Here is a 15,262-nt window from a genome sequence, read left to right as displayed (position 1 = left end):
TATAACAGGACCCATCAGTGAATAATACCAGGTCAGAGTTAGGGAGAGGTACATCTGAAAGGTCGGGACGCGGGACAGTGATAGCAGAGACAGTTGCAAGGCAGTCATGGGGTTCACCATCACTAGGTAAAGGAAGGAGGGTAGCAGGGTTTAACCGGGAGCAGCGCTTAATAGTGATATGTGAGGCTGAAAGCAGCAAAAGTTCATACCTAGTGAGGCGAGCAGAGGAGAGGTGAGCAGTGTTGCGTTGCAGAAGGAGAGTTTCCACAGAATGGGGAACCATGAGAGTGAGAGGAGAGCGGAGGACAAGAGACTCAGACATCTCGACCAGGCGCGCTGCAGCAGCTACAGCGCGTAGGCAAGGGGGTAAACCCTGGGCTACAGGGTCCAAGGTTGCAGAAAAATAAGCCACCGGGCGATTTGTGTCACCCTGCTCCTGAGTAGGAACCCCGAGGGCACAAGCAGATTGTTTGTGACAGAAAAGGGTAAAAGGCTTGTCATAGTTAGGTAACCCTAAGGCAGGGGCAGAGGCTAAATTCTGCTTAAGGGAGATGAAAGCAACATTTGCTTCAAGTGGCCATGGCATGGGGTTAGGTACAGAGGATCGAGTGAGTTCTTGGAGTGGTTTAGCCAGAGAAGCATATTGGGGAATCCATTGCCTACAGAACCCTGTCATGCCTAATGACAGGTTTCAGAGTAACAGCCGTGTTAGTCTGTATTCGCAAAAAGAAAAGGATGCATCCGATGAAGTGAGCTGTAGCTCACGAAAGCTCATGCTCAAATAAATTGGTTAGTCTCTAAGGTGCCACAAGTACTCCTTTTCTTCTTGTCATGCCTAAGAATTTTCTGACCTGGCGTGGAGAGCAAGGCTGGGGAAAGCTAAGGATGGCTTGTACCCAGGCTGGATAGAGTGTACGGGAGCTCAGGGAGAGAAGGAAGCCTAGGTATGTGACAGAGGTTTGGCAGAGCTGCAATTTTGTGCGAGAAGCCTTATGACCCTTGTTTGCTAAAGCTGTGAGAAGTGTTAGTGAATCAGTTTCTGAGGCAGACAGAGAGGGGGAGCACAGGAGTAAGTCATCCACATATTGGATCAGTGTGGATCCTGATGGGAAAACCAGATCAGCAAGATCCCTGGCTAGGGCTTGAGAAAAATAGGATGGACTCTCTGTATACCCCTGGGGAAGGGTAGTCCATGTATATTGCTGACCCTTGTAGGAGAAGGCAAAGAGATACTGGGATTCAGAGTGCACTGGGACAGAGAAGAAAGCGGAGCACAAATCTACAACAGTAAAGTGGGTTGCATTTGGAGGAATAGACGCTAGTATTGTAGCAGGGTTAGGAACCACTGGAAAAGAAGGTATGACAATACGGTTAATAGCTCAAATCGCCACAATTTGCCATCAGCCTTTTGAACTGGGAGGATAGGGGTGTTACAGGGGCTGGAACAAGGGACAATAATTCCTTGTTCTTTTAATGCAGATATAACTGGAGCAATCCCCGCCTCTGCCTCAGGATTCAAAGGATACTGAGACAGGCGAGGCAGAGGTTTGGAATTGTCTACAGTAATCCGAACTGGGTCAGTATTTAATCGGCCCACTTCAGATGGGTGAGATGGCCATAGGGAGGAAGGAACCTGAGAGATTAGGTGCTCTAGGGACGGAGTTAAGGGACAGCAAGGGACCGGAGTGGAGAGGGAGGTTTCAGACAGCAGGGAGGCTACAGAATCACATAAGGAAGACTGAGGGATTTGCAGATAGACACCATCTGGGGAGCAGTAAATAGAACAGCCAAGTTTGCATAGCAAGTCCCGTCCCAGAAGGTTTGCAGGGGTGGAATCAGAGAGGAGGAATGCGTGCTCCTCAGAGAGGGGACTGACCTGAACAGACAAAGGTTTTGAGAGGGGAAAAGAGGTAGGGATCCCTGTAATGCCAACAGCAGACACAGATTTTCCAGATCGGGGAACCTCAGGCAAGTCAGTGGTGCGGATTGTAGAAAGAGAAGCTCCAGTATCAACAAGGAAAGGGAGAGAGAGATCATTTACAGTCAGGACACATTCTCCAGTAGGGGACAGAGGTAATAAGGCAGCTAAAACTTTGTGAGGTTCCCCAGCATCCCGTCATTGTTGGGGTGAAAAATAGGTTTGGGGATCAGCTGGAGGAACCAGCAGGGGGTTCACTTGATTTCCCATACAATTATTAGGTTGTCTTGGACACTCTTTTTTCCAGTGTCCAGGCTGTTTACAGTAGTTACAAACCCCAGTTAATCCAGCCCCCCGCCCCCTTCCACAACCCCGTCCCTGTCCCCAGTGTGGTCTGCTTAGTCCTGAATAATGCTGTATCTGCAGAGCCATTAACTTTTGGGAGGACTGTTCCTCCTTTCCTTTTAAAGTGCGGTGGCAATGCTCTGCTACTGCCAACAATTTGTCCATGGTTTCAGGCTCCCATCCCACACTTATTCGTTTTAACATGCTGCCTGTGGCAGGGAGAAGACCATCAACAAATGCATGTGCCAAGGCCCCCTGCCCATTTACATCGAGCTCTTGTATTCCTGAATGTTGTAGGAAAATATCAGTTAGCCAGGACCTATAGTCACCTGGGCTTTCTTCTTGACCTTGCTTACAGCAACGTATTACTGTCCAGTTTGTTTTAGGAGACCACACTTTGGGAATGGCTTGATGCAGGCACTTCCAAAGAGCCATACACCGGTCTCTGTATGCCGAATCTGGGCCAGTACTTTTTATGGTTGAGTGGCGTCAGTCTGCGGCAGCCAACCATTTTTCATAATAACTGGCAGGAGCTAACAATTTACACAGTTGGAGGAGATCTGTCTCAGAGGGTTCATAGGTTTCACAGATTAACAGAAACTCCTCAGCAAATTTGACAGAGTTTTCCTGTGGTTTGGGAAAACTTTTAACTATAGATAAAAGTTCCGTACAAGTCCAGGGTTTATAATCCCATATGGACTCACTTTCTCCCATCTTAAAGACTCATAAGGGTGCCACAACAGTTTGATCAGAGTCTCTCATTAACCTCCCATCAGGTTCTCTTTTCCAAGAAGAGATGTCAAGAGAATCTTTGCAGTCTGCTTTGGATTTCTTCTTCATAATATTTTGCAGAGCTGCGAGGCCAATGAGGGTATCTTCTTCACTTTCATTATCTGTAGTCACTGAAGATTTTTCCTTTTCTGATTTCTTATTTGCGCAGGAGTATGGTGGGGGTCCAGTTTGATCTGGATCATTGCACAGGACTGGGCAAAGGGGAGCGCTCAGACTAGTGATGGGAGAGACTGCATCCAATTGAACTGTTAGTTTTTTGATAGAATTTTTAAGAGAGGTGAGTTTTGACTCAGTCCATCTACGATTTGCCTCTTCCCACCACTGCATGAAGCAGTCTACTCCTCCTCTCTCCAATTTGGTTTTTGGGAGGACGAGTTTGCTTTTTAAAGCGTCCACTCGATCCTTGTCCCAAGAACCTAACAGTGGCCACTGTAATTTGGGGTTCTCTAGAGCTAATTTGGACCATTTTTTAAGAAACCCACAAGAGTCCGGACTCCTCCTAAAATACATAAAATAAGCTGGAGTTCCCTTAGGGAATTGTTCTACCTTAGACTTCTGATTACCCATCCAGGAGGACTTCACACAGCACTCACACAAGAAGGAAATTCGGGCTTAGCAAAGCAGTACCCGGTGCAACACACAGAAAGGAGCCCACAGGCTACTGCCTCAACTGCCCTTGCTTTCACACCAGAGGTTATACCCAAGGCGTGGTGCGGCTGCAGCTGTGCAGATTCCACTTATTCAGACCGTGGGGATGGGGACCCCTTGGTCAGCCAGTCTCCGGACAGAGATGGCTCCCAGATTCACACACACACCACGGGGAAGACGGATAGACACAAAGACAAGACAGTCCTCAAACCGGTTAAAGCACAAAAATAATAATTACCTGAGATGTCTGATTCCAGAAGCTGTATCCAAAGACCCCTACCCGAACAGAGTGGGAACCAACAAGTTCAGTGGCGTAGACTGCGCTGCTGCTGTGTACCTTTCTGTCTTGTGGAGAATCACTTGGACTAAGCGTCCAGGCGCCGGCTGCCACAATCGTCCTGCAAGGCAGTCAGGGATCACACAGCCTCAGTGAAGCCGCTTGCCATCTCGGTGGGACCTCCAAATTGTCAAAGTTTGACTCAGACTCACAATTTATCAGACCACTCTGTTTTATTAGCAAAGCTGCTCTGCTAATACATTTAGAAGTGAGCCCCCCGAGTGGGGCTTGTGTCTTTTAATTTATACAGTTTTTTGGAGAACAAGTTACCGAGAAGTTACAGACAAAAGAAGAAAAAGATTTTAGTCACCACCCTTCGAGATCCCTGAGACCAGTCACGTATCTTCAATTACCTGCCACCCTTAACAATCTCCTTTAACAGCTTCCAGTTAACTAATTGCCCTTCACACCTTCCATTCTGATGCCTGCTTCTTAGACGTGCTGGCTCTATCTTAATTGCTTCTCCATTCAAAAGCTAACTGTCCCTACGTGTGCTCCCTCAGATACTTAGTAACATGTTTTGGCATGCCCTCTCATATACAATGTATCCAGCATGTCCCCTTATACAATGTTATACTTCCACAGGTGATAGGAATGAGGGGTGTGTGTGTGGTGGATGGGAACAGAGAGAGTCGGCAATGGACAGGTATAGGGTATGAGAGGGTAGAGACAAGGATCAAGAAGATTGAAGTAGGTGGCACTGTGAAGGACTATATGGAGGTCCAAATCAGTTAGTAGCAACAAAAGCAAGTGAATTAAAAGCCAGTGGCAACAGGGAGTCAGTGACAAGTGGTGAAAGCCAGCATTGCTGGAGTGTCTGTAGGAGACAGACTGGTAGTGTGCTGGAGCAGAGCGCTGTTGAAGACCACAGGTGTGGTGATCATGGTGAGGAACAGAGTGGGCTTGCACTTGCTATTGGAGTACTTGTCCCAAAGAAACTGGGAGTACTTCACTGGTGAGGAGATGGCTGTAGCCTTCATAATGGTTCAGGTCTGAGGAAGATATAGTCCTATGTATGTGCCACAGGAAATGAGATAGACTGGATGCCTGGATGGAAACAATGAGTAGACACTATGAAGAATCAGCAGTTGGAGTTACCTTCTACCCTGTAGTCCTCTGTTGTGCTCTTTTTTTTTGGTGGACACCCATTGCTGTGGGTAGTTTCATGCCTGAATCTTGCTTATAAGTGTAAATACATTTGTAAAGTGCTTTGAGATCCTATGCAATGAAAGGTACTATACAAATCAGCAGTCAGTATGGTTTCTCTAGCTCTGTGAAAGTGTTTGGAATTGATTCTTCATTCTTTGTTTCTTTGATACTCAGACTTCAGCTTATAGGTGCCTGAGCAGCGCCTCCCCACCCTCCATTTCCAAAAAGCCAAAAAACAAAACAACCCCCCGACAACCAGCCACATTTTAGAATGAGAAGATCAACAACCTCAGCTCCTGGCTTCACCCTTTCTATTAGTTCCTGTTCTTGGAGCAGTTTGAACTCTCAGTGGCTAAGTGATGCTTTTGTCCTGCAGATTTTTTAGCCATTTCTTCATTAAAAGTTTGCAATATTTTTAAACCTTTTTTTTTTTGGGGGGGGGGGGGAGTTGATCTTTTTATCCAGCCCTTTTCAGAGGAGGCACTAGTGAGTTCTGGAGCTTTAATGGACTTGTTTGCTGCAGTTTGAAGAAGCTTTAACGACTGTTTCTTTGAGCTCTAACAATAGCAGAATACTTTACAGTCAGGGTCATAATAGCATCCTATGGGAAGAATCTTTATTATCTCAAGCTCTCTCTCCTTGAAACTAGGAAATAACAATAAAGCAACATTTTTGCTGTCTTTTGCTAAGGGCTTAATCGAAGCAGAAAATAATATACTTCTAATAGAAAAGATGTACGAGTTTTACATAAATTAACTTGAAATGACTTCGTATCTCTTTATACTTTAAAAATATTCCTTTTAGCAAACAGCGGCTCCTGAAAACAGTAATGTAACTATTTTAATCTCTGTGCTTGAATCTGATTGCAGTTACCCTTTGACGACTGGAGATGCCAGCTTTGAAATGTGGGACAGTTTCATTTTTAGTAAACTTTCCTTCTCCTGTATGTGTTCTTTGGCAAGGGCACATCAAACACCTGTGCTCTCAAGCCTCGCCTGGTAGAAGTACCCACCACAGATGTCAAAGCTCTTTTGTTGACTTCCTATTAGTAGCCACTTAATGGATGGGAGCTGCACACAGCTTTCCTAAGCGCTTATCAATAGACAGCAAACATTCTTCTTTCAATGGGCAAAGGGTCAAACTGTTTCCCTTGGCTATAAAACTCTGCCAGATAATTGCTGGTGATTAGCAATTTTAATTACCAGGTGCTAGGGGTCGTAGCTTGTGGGTTATTTTGCTGCTGTTGTTGTAATTGGACAGGTTATTAATAGGTATGGCTTATTATAGCCATGATGTATATCTGACCAATACAGTATGCACCTTTTTAAAGCAAGTGAAATAAAGTAAATAAAATAACCCCTTTCTGTGTGAATCTGGTTAGTCGAATAGTGCTCCAACAGGTTTTTCAGTAAAACTTGTCTGATAAAGGAATCTTTAATACAGCTCACTAAAGCAGCTTTTAATCCTCTTGTAAACACTTGTATGTACTATTGTTGTTGAAGAGAGGCAATGATTTTAAAATCTTTTCCTGCTACATGGGTCACGTTGGAGCTAAGCTTGTCAAACATGTTCTACCTCACTGGTTTTGCATGCAGACTTTTAGGGGGGGTTCATAGGATCACAAAACCAACAGCACAATTAGCAGTGAACTAATCTCTTCCCATAGTCAGCAGCAAAAGGGGTTCAAAATAAAACTGACACATAAGACTCTTCTGTGGTCTCTCTCGCAGAGTATGCTGCTATAAAACTTGAAGAAATAAACAGTTGCATTTTATTTTTAAAAATCTCAATGTCCTAGTAAACAGCTCATTCAGTTTTGAGGCCTTCAGTGTTTTCTAGGATCCTCTACAAAAATAACTAATCTCACTGGAAAACTGATATTAGAACTGTTTTTGAGAGAAATCAAGGAAGTGTAGAAACAAATACATTTTCAATGCATAGCACTCATAGGTTTTAATTTATATTGCGGTAATACCTAGAGTTAGTCAGGTTCAGAGCCACCTGTGCTTCATGCTTTACAAATACAGAGAGCTTGATTGTGCTTGCCTCTCACTTGGTAGAGCAGAGCAGAAAAGGGAAGCAAGCCCTCCCACCACAGAAGATGGGAGTGGCTGATGTCATTGACAGGGATGGATCATGCAATATATTGCCTTGTGGTGTTTGTTCCCTCTGAAGCATCTGCCACTGGCCATTGTCGGAAGGCAGGACGCTAGTCTAGATGGACCATAGGTCTGACCTAGTATGGCCATTTTTATGTTCTTGCCTGGATAAGACTCGTGATCTTGGATCAAAGTCTAGGGCAGTGTGCAGCTCAGTTACCAGATAAAATCCCTTTAAAGCAAGTAGGTGGGGAAAGAATTTCCAACTCCCACTTAATCCTGCAGCAGCTCAGCTGCACCGCACATCTGTATTAACTTCCTGGCCTATCCCAGCAGTAAATTAATAACATATGCACATGTTGCACCCCAGCGAGCAGATAAGGAATTATGGCTCTCTTAGTCACAAGTTCTTCCTGGGATGTTCTTTTCAAAGGGACTATGTTCTTATGACAAAATCTAGCTATTCCTTGCAGCTCCCAGTCCGATGCTTAGACCACACCTTTCTTGTGTGTTCTTATTAGAGCAAGAAAATATACGGCATATATTCAAGTACCTATGTTTTCAGGCTTGTATAGATATCATCCTGGGCCAGATTTTGATCCCCTTAGCTGTACTGAATAACACCTTGCCCCACAATCTGTGCCATTGAATTCAAAGGGCGACTCATGCAATGAGATGCTATGCATTATGGGAACATGTGTACTATAAACTAATTGTACTCAAAAGCTAGACACTTACTTTGTCATCAGTTATGTGTTTGTGCACTTAGTGTATAAAAAAAGTAAAGACATTTTTTGTAGGTCTTCAGTCTACCTATACTCCCAGCTGGAGTTCAGCTGGATTTGGTATTCTTCACTTCCTGTGCTAAACTGCTGTGTGATATTTGTTAAGGGCTCCCATGTTCCAACACACACAGGGCCACAACTTCGGTGGTCGGAGAAGTGATTCCTTATCTTGAGTCCATCAATATCTTTGGGATTCTCTGGATGAAAAGCAGTATAACTCTGAATTTTCATCATGAAACATAATATGTCTTGCATGCTCTTGGCATCCCTTTAATTAAGACAGCTTTCTGCTTCTTTGTTGGACTGCAACAGCAACCAATTGTTTTCCTTTGCACAAGAAGTTAATGCACAAAACAACTTTCCCCACCTCTGCCTCCATAAAATCATCATCCATCTCACCACCAAAAAGAAAAAAAAAATCCACCCGCCCAAACTTCTCTCCTCCCAAACACTTGTTCCATTTGACGTGTTTCATAGTTTGTCCTAATGTTCACAAAATACATTTCTGACTGAGGTAAAGGTAAACAATATGTTAATGCTATTAGTAGATATAGTATGGCCCAGTATGCATCTGCATGCAAATACAACAGCAGACTTTGAAGATGCCCAGCAACATGTACCGATATACACTGGAGATTAGAATTCAGCCTTAGTTATATTGCAATTCCGAAGCTCAGCAGAGTGGGTTAAAGATAGAGCTTAAGCCTTAACTTTGAATTGCCTTGCTTTTGTGGATTGAAGTCAGACCCATACAACGTTATTTGAACATAGTTTTTGGTATTTTGTTGATATTAGTTACCTGCTGTGACACACAGTACATGGCAGTTTCATTTTTGTACTCTATAATTCAGGTGTACAATACCTGTATTTTACAATCTTGCTGTGATAATATGCCTCTATTGATTCAACAAAATAAGTTGTCTATTTGTCTTCATTTATACATCTCTATGAAGGAAAGACTGACAATCAGAAACGTAAATATTGTGGACTTCACATCTTGTAGCATAACAAAAAAAAGTGCAATAATTTCAAAATGAGAATTTGCAGACAATGCCATTCCATTTGAACCAGTAAGATGAACTTCCTCCAGAAAGCACTTATTCTACAGCAGTGTGAAAATGTTACAGACCAGCACTCACTTAAAAATGTTAGCACTGAAGAACGTTCTAGTTAATGTGCCAACATCTAAAGTATGAATATGCAGAAACTATAAAGTAAAATAAAGCTGAAATTTTAATGACCATGAATCGGAAGCTTTCTTTATTTTATGCCTTATTCAAAGGTCTACAGCTCTACAGTTTCTAAAATTATTGTACAGTCCTAGTAATAGAATAAGACCAGGTACAGTCTCCAGAATGAAGGGAGAGGGGCAAGCACAAGAAGAGAGAGGAGCAGGGAGTGGTGGGGAGAATATGGGCAGGATTTGGGGCTAGGAGCAGAATGGGAGTTAAGGGACAAGGACAGGAAGAAGAAGATGAGAAGTTGGGAGGGGAAGATCTGGGAAGGATGAGAGTAGATGAGATTGGGGCAGACGCCTGGGGGTTGAGCAGATGGCAATGGGGGTAGGATCAAGGAGGATAGCTGGAGCTAGAGGGGAAAAAGGATAGGAGATGGGGAGTGGGGAATAGGAGCAGAAGGGGGTGAGGACAGAAGGCTCTATGACTCCTAAAGCATACTACTGTACAAAACCTGGAATTTAATCCATTTTTCCTTAGTCAGTACATATCTGTGAAACCCACTGGCAAAGCCTCATCCCTCTCTAGAAACAGGGCCACATTGAAGATAACCTCTTAATGCTCCATTTACCTCCACTAGTTCACATGATAGGGGACTGTGTTATGGATCTAAATATCTGAACCCCGCTGATTATCCAAGTATGGGGTTAATATAGTTTGATATGGCAGAATTTTATTTCCATTTTTTTTAAAATTAGGAAATTACATAGCCCCTCTAACACTTAAAGAATATTAAAATTGAAAAATTAACCACTCAAAAATTAGGAAAGGCCTGGAATGTTGCTTATGCCACCTTAATTTGCCCCGTTGTATATATGTATTATGATATATTGCACGATTATGTACTAGCCTTTTACACAGGACTCCTGTCTCATGCTGTAGGACCCCACCCTGGATTCCAATCCCTGACTCTGCCACAGAGTTCCTGTGTGATGCTGGACAAGTCGCATAAAGCAAAACTTTCACTGGTGACCACTTTTTGGTCTTCATTTTTGGGATACCAAACGTGACACCTGAGGTCTAATTTGCAGAAGTCTTGGGCACCCACAACTGTGACTGAGGTCTGAACATATAAAGTGTTAATTACTCTGAAAAATCAGGCCCAAAGCTTCTCAAATATGGCACTTGTAATCAGTTGGCACTCTTGTTAATTTTGACCTTAATCTCTCTGCTACAGTACCCCACCTGTAAAATGGGGATAATAATATAGGTCTTTAATGTAACAGAAAAAGGCTTAATGAGATCCAATGGTTGGAAGCTGAAGGATGTAGTGGATTCTCCATCACTTGAAGTCTCTAAATTAAGACTGGTTGTTTTTCAAAAGGATTTGCTCTAGCTCAGACAGAAGTTATGGGCTTCATGGGGAGATAACAGAGGTTCTTGGGCCTGTGGTATGCAGGACGGGTGACTAGATGATAATGATGATTTCTTCTGGTCTTAAAATATATGGGTGGGGGAAAAAATTAAACAGCTCCCCATTCAATGCACTGAGTGTGGCCGGGGTCATGTGGGAAAAGATAGCATGTTATCATGCCATTAAAGAGTGTATCAGTACATATGCATAAGAGGGCTGAATTAAATTTGCATAGACAACCTTCATTCTGGTCCTTGATTTGGCAACCTTAATGGTCTTGTTTTGGATATAATATACTATCAAAATGGTAGCAGCTCCTTTTTGTGCAGCCTAGCATTTGGTGTAAGACCACTTCTCCCAAGTCACATGCTCTCGTGTCCACACGTGCCCTCTTTTCTTCCTAATCTCATGAAAGAAGCATGAGGGAGCTAGAGACCGGGAAGGTATAAGCACATGGAATCAGTGGGAGTTTCACTGAGCCCATGAAGATCAACTCATGTGCAGGATGCAGAGTTTACTCCCTCTTCCTTCTGACTCAGGTTGAGTATCTGTTCTGTGGTCTACCTTTCTCTTTTGGCGTCAGTGGCAAAATTCCCATTGACTTCAGGATGGGCAATTCTCCTTGTCCCATTTTGCTACTACTTTCCCGGGTGCTGGATCAGCCCCAATATTTCTGAAGTTTTATATAGCACTGTGTTGTAGGCCTAGATCTTGCTGGTCATGAGTAAACTTGCATAAAGCTTGATTTGAGTGCAAGGTTAAGCTGTAAACAAGGGTGCAATAGGCTGTGTGCTGGAGATGGTGTTTTTGGGCTAGTTGAGATACGTGGGAACGTCCTGAACGGATATACTTGAAATATAGAGAAGGTGAAGACCTAAGAAGTTGTCCTTGCACAAACTGCAAAACTATTGGTCCTTCCACAATCTGTATGATGTTCAGCCTAATTAGATTCAAGAAGTGCAGATGTTAGTTGGTAGGGAAAAAAGATACACAAACTATGTATTGTGTGATATGATTTGGACCTGTTATCACCCTGTACATAAACCTCCTGCATCTGGGCCCAGCCATTGTGGGTGCATAAAGCTGTTACTTGCCTAACAAAGTAGCCTGACTAATAAGCTGGAGTTGAACTGAGCTTTTGGATCCCAGAGACGTGGATGACCTGTTCTCCCAGAATTGGACAAGGTGTTTTGGATAAGCCGAATGTAGGGTTACCACATGTCTGGGTTTTCCTGGACATTGCCTCCTTTTCTGAGCCTCTGTCCAGGTGGATTTTTCAAATAAAAGGAAATGTCTGTGGGGTTTTTTCAGAGCAGATGCTGCAACTCAGAGCTCTGATTGGTCCACTTCCTGGTTGGTCCCTCCCCTGAATTGGCAGCTGATTGGTCCATTCCTCTGCAGTCACAGCTGCTGGATCCTGTCCACCCAGGCCCTCTTTCCCAGCCCTGGCGAGGAGGTCCCACAGGAAGGCACTGACTGACAGCTGTTGCTGTGTCCTGGGCTTGCGCCAGCCACCCTACTACTGACAGGGAGCAATGCTACTCCCCATCTCCTGTCAGTACCCCTGCCGCAGGTACCCCTCCAGCTCCCCCAACTGTACCCCTTCTTCCAGATCTTTCCCTCCCACCCCACCCTACAGTGTCCTCTTTTTGGGAACCTGCAATATGGTAACCCTAGCTGAGTGGAAAAGGTCTCAGAGTGAATCCCAACATCTGATAACTCTGTACATGTTAAATCATGAGCTGTTATTAAACAAGTCTTTGTCCCTAACTCTTCAAGTTATTTTTTTCCCCTTAATATCATTATGGCAACACTGTATCTCATAGCAAAAATAGAATGCAAGGAAGTGTCAATTAAAACAAGCTGCCACACGCATTCTGCTGTGAGCATTTAAGACTGCTGGTTTTGAATTCTGTGTGCTCATGGGAAGAATTAATATGCTACAAATAAGAGGAAAGTGGTTAATTTGGAAAAATGATTGAGATTTAAAACTGGATCTGGGATCTTCAATTCAATTTTTATGTAAGCAAAGCTCAGATTAAATCTATGGGCCTTTTTGCCTGAGTAAGAAGTAAGCATTATTTGTACATAATAAATAAATAAAGCATTATTTGTATATGTACATAATAAAGTAGGTAAGGGGCAGATGATATTGATGAAGACTGATCTAGGTATTTTTTTCATAGCAACATGTCTTTGTTGTATAAAATTTAGGGAAAATAGACATCATGATTCCTTCATTACTCATATTGACTGCTGCAGTGGTCCTCCGTAGCAGCTGGAGAAAATACATCAGGAAATGCTCTACAGATTTAAAAATACAAAACAAACAAACAAGCCTGCCACACTGCTCGTAAGGAGGCCAAAACATTGATCCAGGAATTTTAATGACTCCTCTTTGAACAAGAGGAGCAAAAGTGAAGTGATGACAAATGTTTTGAGAAGTAATTCAGGATTCCACTATAATTTGTTGAATTGACTGTAAGATCATAGTCTGCTCTGGATCTACTCCTAAGAAAATAATGAAGTGTCAGTAAACAAAGTCGAAATTCAGCAGTTCCTAGGACCTAGTGATGACAATATTTTTAGATGTCAAATACACGTTTAGTCAAGCGAAGATGGTGGGGAGGGGGAATGTAATGGGTACTGGCCTTCTCAGGTAGTGAGAGAGGCCAGTTACTCAGTTCCAGGTGTCTGGAATAACCAAAGCAGTCACTGGGTCTTGGGAAGCAGTTGGTGTCTGGCAGAGGGAAAGTACAGGGCCATCCCACACTATTGTTTCTTTAAGGGCACTGGAGCAGAAGCCTTGCAGCATGTCCAGAGCTCCCTTCTCTCCCAGTCAGCAAAGACAGCTGTCTGGGGTTCTTAGACCTACCTGTGAAGGATTAAGGTTGTGTTCAGGTGACTAGATGGATGACTCAGAAGGAGGTTCCAAGCCCAGTCAGAGGCAGTGCCCCTGAAAGGGAGCTGCTGAACCCAGCTCCTGAGGAAAATAAATCAAGTAGCACACAGTTCCGGTCAGAGGACTGTGAGACCCTTGAGTTGAGGGGCAAGATATGGGCCTGAGAGGCTAGAACTTAAAGCCACAGTCTGTAGAAGGTGAGCTGTGAAACCCTGAACTTAAGGGGCTCTTTGGGGAGCCAAATGGTGCTTAATGAATTAGACCCTATGAGATAGAAGAATATGATTTTAAATACTTGTGCTGTGAGTAAAATATTTCTGGGGACTTAAAGGAAAATGAGGCAGGGTGCCTGCAGGGCCACTCCGTGCCACAAGGTGGTGCCCTGAGACAGCGCCAATCTACTGGAGGCATAAGCCTTCAAATATGTAAAGGGACTGTTATAAAGAGGATGGTGAGCAATTGTTCTCCATTCCACCAACAGTAGGACAAAAAATAATCTGCTTAGTTTGCAATAAGGGAGATTTGGGTGAAATATTAGAACAACTTCCTAACTGTAAAGGTAGTTAAGCACTAGAACAGGTTACCGAGGGAAGTGGTGGGATCCCTGTCCTTGCAGGTTTTTAAAGAATAAGTTAGACCATCCCTGACAAATGTTTGTCTAGGTGTACTTAATCCTGCCTCCGGGAAGGATGGGAGGGGTAGACTGTATGACCTCTTGATATCTCTTCCAACCCTACAGTTCTATAATTCTGTAAGGGTAAATAATAGTAGGAATTAGCAGAAAAGGTTTTGAGAATCCGGTGTTAGAATCCCATGTGTAATGGAAAAATCCACTGTAGAAATGTGGAAAATATTTAGTGAACAGCTGGAGTGACTGCAGTCAAAATTCATCACAGTTTTAATGCGGGGATAGGTCAACAGATGCTAACAATGTTTAAGTAGGGATGTGAAAATTAGTATAATCAAGGATTTTTTAAAATATAAACCATCTGGTTAAAGAAGGAGAATTAGAACATAATTTTAAAATATCAGGAGCTAAATTGAAGGGATAATTAGAGCAGGGGAAAAACTGAATTGTGAATTGGAGACCAATTCCAGCTATCAGCAAAACACATGATGAGGTTAGCACATGCTACAGCAGCCTTCCCTCTGGAAAGGGAAGGGCAGCGCTTCTCTAGAGACTGTGGCGCTTCTGATGCCCACTCCCCCCATGAGATAGCGGGATTGTGGAAGTAGGCCTCTGGCATCCCGCTTATCACCATGATTTGATTTGAGAACAAAACAAATATTGAAATAGCAAAATTTCTTGCAGGACAAAAATTGTTTCTATCAGCTCTGGCCCACATACAGAACCACCTGGCCCATTGGAGCTGAGAATTCTGTCCTTGTGCTGACATTTTTCTTGCTGAAGCATCTCTTTTATTAAGGGCTTTCTACTCTCTCTCTTTCCTCTCCCCCACCGCCACTCTTTCCCCACAAAGATTTGGCTCTAAATGGTACAGAAGTTGGCAACAGCCCAAACAAAAATTCTCAGTTTTTAATAACAAAGTGAATTTCTAACATTCTTGATTTACAAAACCAATTGAAAAAGGCAGTTTATTAGCTGATGAAGTGGTACAATAAACACACTTTTTCTTTTTTTTTAATTAAGACCAATGTGGTCTGACACAGCTCTCAAAACTGACTTGGGGTATGGTA

The sequence above is a fragment of the Caretta caretta genome, chromosome 1 (assembly GCF_965140235.1).
Source record: "Caretta caretta isolate rCarCar2 chromosome 1, rCarCar1.hap1, whole genome shotgun sequence".
NCBI classification, from domain to species: domain Eukaryota; kingdom Metazoa; phylum Chordata; order Testudines; family Cheloniidae; genus Caretta; species Caretta caretta.
The sequence above is the reverse complement of the archived record's forward strand: the minus strand, read 5'-3'. Positions refer to the sequence as shown.